This window comes from Heterodontus francisci, chromosome 12 (genome assembly GCF_036365525.1).
Source record: "Heterodontus francisci isolate sHetFra1 chromosome 12, sHetFra1.hap1, whole genome shotgun sequence".
NCBI lineage: Eukaryota > Metazoa > Chordata > Chondrichthyes > Heterodontiformes > Heterodontidae > Heterodontus > Heterodontus francisci.
Genome location: NC_090382.1, coordinates 52,156,869 through 52,166,650, shown reverse-complemented (window position 1 = coordinate 52,166,650; position 9,782 = coordinate 52,156,869).

The window sequence follows — 9,782 nt, the reverse complement described above, 5'->3', positions numbered from 1 at the left end:
CCACCGCATGAATGAGACACGAGGAACAGCATACTTACCTATTCTCATTCAACTACACATTTTATGTGTTTCAGGGAGAGCAGAAGGGGGAAAGCTGGGGAGAAAAAAGTTTAACAGGTGGAGTTACTGTATTAGGTTCCTTTTCCTGTAGGAAAATCTTTTTTTTTGTCTTGTTTTGGGACGTATCAGACCATACAGCTTTGGTCCTGTTCTCTTATCTTCTCTTTGGTCAAGCTGTTAAGAAATGGTTTATCAACTGTTATTGGCTTTTCTTTATAATTATTTCTTTATATTAACTGTGTCCAATAATATTTCAATTGTAGCTGATCTCACAAGCAGTTTGATTGTCCCTTTGATATAAAGAGAACTTTTAACAAGCCTTTGAGAATTCTGAGATGCAGGACTGGGTGTGTAGACAACTTAGCACCTTGTAGGCTATTTACCTTTCGATAGCACAATGACGCAGGAGAGATGTGACATTTTAATGGTGGTTTGATGAAGGTGGCAGGTAAGAGTTGTATTGATCATACATAAATGGCTGCATTTGCAGGGAACTTGGAAGGTTACATCTGTCAAAGTGATATGGCCTAGGGTGATGGAAACGTAACACCCTCACAGATGTTTCTTTTTTATTCATTTATGGGATGTGGGCATCGCTGGCCAGGCCAGCATTTATTGCCCATCCCTAATTGCCCTTGAGAAGGTAGTGGTGAGCTGCCTTCTTGAACCACTGCAGTTCATGTGAGGTAGGTACATCTACAGTGCTGTTAGGTAGGGAGTTCCAGGATTTTGACCCAGCGACAGTGAAGGAATGGCGATATAGTTCCAAGTCAGGATGGTGTGTGACTTGGAGGTGAACTTGCACATGGTGGTGTTCACATGCATTTGCTGCCCTTGTCCTTCTCGTTGCTAGAGGTCACGGGTTTGGAAGGTGCTGTCGAACGAGCCTTGGTGCATTGCTGCAGTGCTTCTTGTAGATGGTACACACTGCTGCCACTGTGCATCGGTGGTGGAGGGAGTGAATGTTTGTAGATGGGGTGTCAATCAAGTGGGCTACTTTGTCCTGGATGGGTTGAGCATCTTGAGTGTTGTTGGAACTGCACCCATCCAGGCAAGTGGAGAGTATTCCATCACACTCCTGACTTATGCCTTGTAGATGGTGGACAGGCTTTGGGGAGTCAGGTGGTGAGTTATCCGCCACAGGATTCCTAGCCTCTGACTTGCTCTTGTAGCCATGGTATTTATATGACTACTCCAGTTCAGTTTCTGGTCAATGGTAGCCCCTAGGATATTGATAGTGGGGGATTCAGCGATGGGAATGCCATTGAATGTCACGGGGAGATGGTTAGATTCTCTCCTGTTGGAGATGGTCATTGCCTGGTACTTGTGTGGCACGAATGTTGCTTGCCACTTATCAGCCCAAGCCTGGATATTGTCCAGGTCTTGCTGCATTTCTACACGGACTGCTTCAGTATCTGAGGAGTTGCAAATGGTGCTGAACATTGTGCGATCATCAATGAACATCCCTACTTCTAACCTTATGATTGAAGAGAGGTCATTGTTGAAGCAGCTGAAGATGGTTGGGCCGATGACACTACCCTGAGGAACTCCTGCAGTGATGTCCTAGAGCTCAGGTGACTGACCTCCAACAACCACAACCATCATCCTTTGCACTAGGTATGACTCCAACCAGTGGAGAGTTTTCCCCTGATTCCCATTGACCAGTTTTGCTAGGGCTCCTTGATGCCATACATGGTCAAATGCTGCCTTGATGTCAAGGGCACAGTCTCACTTCACCTCTTGAGTTCAGCTCTTTTGTCCATGTTTGAACCAAGGCTGCAATGAGGTCAGGAGCTGAGTGGCTCTGGCGGAACCCAAACTGAGCGTCACTGAGCAGATTATTGCTAAGCAAGTGCCGCTTGATGGCACTGTTGATGACACCTTCCAGCTCTTTACTGATGATTGAGAGTCAACTGATGGGGTGGTAATTGGTCGGATTGGACTTGTCCTGCTTTTTGTGTACAGGACATACCTGGACAATTTTCCACATTGCCGGGTAGATGCCAGTGTACTGGAACAGCTTGGCGAGGGTCATGGCAACTTCTGGAGCACAGGTCTTCTGCACTATTGCCGGAATATTGCCATGGCCCATAGCCTTTGCAGTATCCAGTGCCGTCAGTCATTTCTTGATATCACGCGGAGTGAATCGAATTGGCTGAAGTCTGGCATCTGTGATGCTGGGCACTTCAGCAGGATGCCGAGATGGATCATCAACTTGGCACTTCTGGCTGAAAATTGTTGCAAATGCTTCAGCCTTATCTTTCGCACTAATGTGCAGGGCTCCCCCATCATTGAGGATGGGGATATTTGTGGTGCCACCTCCTCCAGCTAGTTGTTTAATTGTCCACCGCCATTCACAGCTGGATGTGGCAGGACTGCAGAGCTTAGATCTGATCCGTTGGTTATGGGATCGCTTAGCTCTGTTTATGGCATGCTGCTTACGCAGTTTGGCATGCATGTAATCCTGTGTTGTAGCTTCACCAGGTTGATACTTCATTTTGAGGTATGCCTGGTGCTGCTCCTGGCATGCCCTCCTGCACTCTTCATTGAACCAGGGTTAGTCTCCTGGCTTGATGGTAATGGTAGAGTGGGGGATATGCTGGGCCATGAGGTTACAGATTGTGGTTGAGTACAATTCTGCTCTGTTGATGGCCCACAGTGCCTCATGAATGCCCAGTTTTGCATTGCTAGATCTGTTCGAAATCTATCCCATTTAGCATGGTGGTAGTGCCACACAGCACAATGGAGGGTATCCTCAATGTAAAGGCAGGACTTCGTCGCCACAAGGATTGTGCGGTGGTCACTCCTACTGATACTGTGATGAACAGATGCATCTGTGGCAGGCAGATTGATGAGGATGAGGTGAAGTATGTTTTTCCCTCTTGTTGGTTCCCTCACCACCTGCCTCATACCCAGTCTAGCAGCTATGTCCTTTAGGACTCAGCCAGCTTGGTCCGCAGTGGTGCTACCGAGCCACTCTTGGTGATGGACATTGAAATCCCCCACCCAGAGTACATGGTTAAAAGGCCATTGATAGTTCATGAATTTCTGTAACTTTCTTCAGCCAAAAGACTTGATTGATCGATCAATCAGGATGTATAAAATTGAAGTTATTGCTAAGGGGCATGAAAGGAAGTTTAGGTAATGCTGAAGCAAAATAGGATTGGAAAAAAAACACATAAAAGAGGCAATGCTGGGGGAAGTATCTCAGAATTCGATGAGGTCTGATCAGCCTTGTTAACTTCAAGAACTTAATTTGTGAATTCTCTGGTGAACTCACAAAGTTTTGTCATAGTGTTGCTGTTAAGTGTATGTTTACTTATTGTTACCATATGCTTAACAAATCTGTGAATATTTACCTCTATTATTTTGAGCAGTAACTTATAGTCACATACGAACATACGAATTAGGAGCAGGAGTAGGCCACTCGGCCCCTCGAGCCTGCTCCACCATTCAATAAGTTCATGGCTGAACTGATTACTCCACATTTACACCTACTCCTGATAACCTTTCACCCCCTTGCTTATCAAGAATCTATTTACCTCTACCTTAAAAATATTCAAGGACTCTGCTTCCACTGCCTTTTGAGGAAGAGAATTCTAAAGACTCATGACCCTCTGAGAGAAAAGATTTCTCCTGATCTCTGTCTTAAATGGGTGACCCCTTATTTGTAAACAGTGACCCCTAGTTCTAGATTCTCCCACACGGGGAAACATCCTTTCCACCTCCACCCTATCAAGACCCCTCAGGATCTTATATGTTTCAATCAAGTCGCCTCTTACTCTTCTAAATTCCAGCAGATACAAGCCTAGCCTGTCCAATCTTTCCTTATAAGACAGCCAGCCCATTCCAGGTATTAGTTTAGTCAACCTTCTATGTACTGCCTCCAATGCATTTACATCCTTTCTTAAATAAAGAGACCAGTACTGTGCACAGTACTCCAGATGTGGTTTCACCAATGCCCTGTATAGCTGAAGCATATCCTCCCTACTTTTGTATTCAATTCCCCTCGCGATAAACGATAACATTCTATTAGCTTTCCTAATTACGTGCTGTACCTGCATACTTACCTTTTGTGATTCATGCATGAAGACACCCAGATCCCTCTGCATCTCAGAGCTGTGCAATCTCTCAGCCTTTAGATAATATTCTTCTTTTTTATTCTTCCTGCCAAAGTGGACAATTTCTCACTTTCCCACATTAAACTCCATTTGCCAGGTCTTTGCCCACTCACTTAACCTATCTATATCCCTTTGTAGCCCCTTTATGTCCTCTTTACAAGTTACCTCCCTACCTATCTTTGTGTTATCAGCAAATTTAGCAACCATACCTTCGGTCCCTTCATCTAAGTCATTTCTATAAATTGTAAAAAGTTGAGGCCCCAATACAGATCCCTGTGGCGCACCACTCGTTACATCTTGCCACCCAGAAAATGACCCATTTATGCCTACTCTGTGTTTCCTGTTAGCTAGCCAATCTTCTATCCATGCCACTATGTTATCCCCCTACACCATGAGCTTTTATTTTCTGCAATAACCTTTTGTTGTGGCACCTTATCAAATGCCTTCTGGAAATCTAAGTACAATACATCCACTGGTTCCCTTTTATCCACAGCACATGTAACTCCCTCAAAGAACTCCAATAAATTGGTTAAACATGATTTCCCTTTCACAAAACCATGTTGACTCTGCCTGATTAACTTGAATATTTCTAAATGCCCTGCTATACCGTCTTTAATAAAGCTTCTAACATTTTCCCTCAGACAGATGTTCAGCTAACTGGCCTGTAGTTTCATGCTTTCTGTCTCTGTCCCTTTTACATTAGCTATTTTCCAATCTAAGGGAACCTTCCCCGAACCTAGGGAATTTTGGAAAATTAAAACTAACGTATCAACTATCTCACTGGCCACTTCTTTTAACACCCTGGAATGAAGTCCATCAGGACCTGGGGACTTGTCAGCCTGCAGCTCCAACAATTTGTTCAGTACCACTTCCCTGGTGATTGTAATTTTCTTGAGTTCCTCCCTCCCTTCCATTTCCTGACTTAACAGTTTATACTGGGATGTTACTTGTATCCTCAATAGTGAAGACCAATGCAAAATATCTGTTCAATTCATCTGCCATCTCCTCATTATCCATTATTAATTCCCAGACTCACTTTTTATAGGACCAGTGCTCACTTTGTTAACTCTTCTTTTTTAAATATCTATCGAAACTCTTACTATCTGTCTTTCTACTTCTAGCTAGCATTTTCTTGTACTCTAATTTTACCTTCCTTATCAATATTGTAGTCATTCTTTGCTCTTTTTTATATTCTGTCCAATCTTTTGACGAAGGGTACGAGTACCCATCCTCTAACAAATATGTATCTGCTGGAGGATTGCTCAGGGAAGAGGAAATTATAACTAGTCTTAATGTTTGACAACAGAACTAGTACCAAAGGGAGAAAATACTGCACTTTTACTACCAACAAACAACCTCCTTCCCTGAGGACCAGTAACATGCCCCTAGAGCTGCCATTTACTAAGAGATGCAAATTCAGAAAGCCTTCCAAAACCCTCTTCTTGCTGCTACTGCCATGTAGAAAACAAGTTACTGCTATCAGTAACACCAACCCTATCTATTACCAGCTTTAAAATCTAACCCCTGACGCATGCAGTACTTGGTCTCTTCAACCTGCGGCAGACCGAGGGTTGACTGACTGGGAGGATCATACTCAAGTTTTGGCTGACTTGGGAAGAAGGGGGCCAAACTGGGAATGAGGAAATGGTGACATACCTAGCTTGAAGACTGAGATGGGAACTGCACCAACTTGCAGGCCAAATCTGGAGGTCGATGGTTAGTGAACAGGTTTCCTGGACACTCCTCCATAGAGGTGTTGGCTGTTCTCAAAATGATTAGGTAGGGAATGGGGTGATGATCATTAACATCCACTATCTGCCACTGTCTTCAACCATGGTTTGTGATTGAAGATTGAAGATGCTTTACCTCTCTATATTCTAGATTCTCTCTCTTTTCACGATTGCTTATTTCTTATTATTCTTATCCAGTGTATTTATCTGAGACAGGTTGGGAGGAAGTGTGATTAACTTTTAAGATGAATAGTTAAATTTGGGAAAGAAACTGAATGAATGGATTATGAACTTCTTGCACTACTCATATTGCCTTTCCTCATAGATCACTACGGCATTTATTGATGCCATGATTCCTCCAAGAGGACCCTAGCATGGTTTAGGAATAGCTGACCACAGGTGTGATTCTGCACAGTGGGTCAAGTACTGTCAGTTGGTCCTCAGTAGGGTGACCCACTGCTCTGCTGCAAAGCGCCCCATCTTGTGGTTGAATTAAGAACTGGTAAAACTGGTAAAATATGGGAAGCCAAGTTCTGAAAGTTACTTGAAGCTGGCATTTGAACTCATAACCTCCAAGTGAAAATGTAAAGTTAAAAACAACAAGGTTACATTTTTTGAATTACTTTATCATCAACATTACACGCTCCATACTCAACAAACAGGACATGCATCTGCTGCAGAACCAGATAAGTTGTGTTAGTTTACCTTCTGTGCAATTGTCCTACCTTCTGGTGATGCATTTCACCTGATGTCCACTATCCTACCTAAGATTCAGCATGCAGGATTGGAAAAGCTTTCTTTATATTTTGATTATTTGTTCCAATGTATTTGCAGTTACTATGTGAGTATTTTAAATGCATTTAAAATTTCTCTCCTCCATACATTTTAAGCGTATCAAATCATCACTGTTCAGGATTTTCTAGTAAATTGTGGACATTTCTTAGTTTTTTGCGCAGCAGAATTTGTCTCTTAATCACTGCCTGCCCTTTATGGTTAAATAGGTTGCAGCCTTTTGGATATCAGAAAGAGGCCAACTCATCAAAAACAAATTTAAAAATTAGATCATTCCAAATGATGAAAACTTTTTCAAAAATCTTATCTGGTATCTTTCAAAAGAAACAAGTAAGAAGATAATTGAGCTGAACCTCTATTACTCATGTGCTACTGGCATTCTGACTGTGGACTGGGTTTTGTTCTCCTCCAGACACGGGTCCCGGGGTGGGGGGGTGGTGGCAGGTGGGGAGTGGGGGGGTTGGGGAGGGGGGAGGTGGTGGGGAGGGGGGGTTGGGGAGGGGGAGGGGCCTGAAGATGGCTCCGGATGAGGCCCGCCATGCACCTTGACACTGTGAGGGCCTGGCCCGATCCTTGCGACGACGGCAAGGCTCTGAGACAGCACCCCCCACCACCACCACCGCTGAGCAATGGGATCTCAATTAAAATATTCAAATCAATAAAATGAATACATTTAAATAAACTTACCTGCGATCTTGAGGCCCACCATGATCTTTGGCACAGTGGCCGTCACTCCCATGCCTTCAAATCCCTGTCTGGGAAAACGCAGCACCACACTGATGAGGAGCGGGCAAGAGGTAAGATTTTCAGTGGCAGGGTGGGGTGGTTGGGGACGGGGTCAAATAAACGTAACGGGTGTAGGGAATGGTGGGAAGGGTTGACCTTTAAACTTTGTGCAATTTTGGGGGGAAGATCAGATGTAAAAGGTAAGTGTTTTTGGGGGGAAAGGCTGTAATTGTTATCAGATGGTGGGAAAAGGGGGTTATAAATTTACTTATTTAATTTTGGGAGGTTACCTATTTAAAATTTTAAATGTGCCGGCAGGCTGGCTGTCCTTTAAAAATGGTGCCAGTGCCTGTGCACAGGCAGCTGACGCCATTGCCGGTGACGGACAGCCCGCCTCCTCCACGTTGTTATGAACAAGGCGGGAGGAGTGGACTGTTAATTCAGTCCCACTTCTCCATAGGTCACAATAAATTTTCCCACTTACCGAAACTGTCAATTGCATACTCTATTTGTACCCAAAATAAAGCACACCAACCAGGTCTCTTTAATAAACATCAAAATTATCCATTTATTATTTATTATAAACCAAGTCTTAACCAATAATGAAGTAAATATATACGCAAATTGGCATATTAAAGCCCCGTATTTTTTATATCCTAGCCCTCAAGTATATGCACATACATCCAAAAACCAGTTAACTGGAAAAAAAGGGATTCTTGATCACAGATGTTGCAATGAAATAGAAGGAAGATTTGGAAGGAAGTCCTTTGTTTTGGCGAGGTGTCCCATAGTCAAATAGTTGGCTGTCACTAAGAATCTTTCCAAGCGAGGTTGATGAACAATCTGTTTGGGTAGGCATTCAAAGAAATTCAACTGCAGAAGGCTTCACATTGGTCTTCCATCATGTATTGCAACAGAGGTTTCAGTACTCACACATTCGATGCAAAGTCCTTTTTAAAGATGCATGGTTTCTGCAACCATTCAGGGTTTCTTCAAAATGCAGGAGGCAATAGCACAACTTCATACAGGCTTTTGCTTTTCAAGATTCTTCAAAGAGAGGTAACAGTTTTCTTCTGAGCTCCTGGCAGGCCCATGTCAAATTCCAACTGCCTTTTTTAGACCAAAAACCGGCATCTTTTAACAGTTCAAACTGAAACTAAACTTTTTCCAAGCAAGTCCCATGGTAATCATCAATTCTGTCTTGTCACAAGAAGAATAGCTCTTAAATCAAACCCGCTGTGGTGTTTAAATGAAATCACATGCTTTCCAGCAAAACTTGTTTACAGTTCACCTTCTGTTGAACTTCCTTTTAAACTAAACATCCAAAGGTCAGCCTCTTCCGTTTTAAAATATAAATTCCAAGTTCTAACAAAAATATATGGAAACTCTCATGACAACTTGATTTGGAGGGCAGGCTGCCCCAGCCATATAAATGAGCCGCTGCGTGGGAGATTGCGGTGGCTCTTTGGCATGCGGCCCGTGCGGGTGGGCTACCATTTTTTGAGCTCTTAAAATTCAGCCCTATGTCTATAGTAGTTCTATATATAATTTTTAAAATGTATTTCCCACTAACTATTCTCTGCCATTTTTGATGACCTTCTCACAAAATTGTAATATTTAAAACTGTACTTTCCTTTTCCCCTGTAATAATGATGTTTAGTGATGTGGCTATTTCACATTCAACTTGAACTTGTGTGTTAAAGTTATTGTGACAATCATGCGATAAAGTTACTCTTTTATGCTGGTTGGATCTGACATCGTCATCACACTGTCTTCCCCATCACTCAGTCCATGTTGCAGCTCAGCTGATAGTCGTGTCCATTTCAAAAGTTCAACTCCAATAAATAGGATGTTGAAATTACCAACATATCAGTTCAGTGTTTAATGTCCATTTTTTGGAATATGGCAGAGATATTTTCAAGGCTAATAGGCAAAAGACATGGCTGAAGCATTTGCAACCATTTCAGCCGGAAATGCCGGCTGGATTTTTTTCTCCCACAGGCGTCAGGTTCAATGGCGGGGGGGTGGGGGTGGGGGGAGGGTGCCTGAAGATGGCTCCAGATGAGGCTTGCCATGGACCGCGACACCGTGAGGGCCTGGCCCGATCCTCCCAGCGGCGGCGAGACTCTGTGGTGGCTACCCCGCCGCTGGATGATGGAACCTCAATTAGAAACATAGAAAATAGGAGCAGGAGTAGGCCATTTGGCCCTTCAAGCCTGCACCACCATTCAATACAGTCATGGCTGACCGTCCAAACCCAGTACCCTGTTCCCACTTTCTCCCATATCCCTTGATTCCTTTTGCCCTAAGAACTATATCTAACTCTTTCTTGAATATATTTAATGATTTGGTC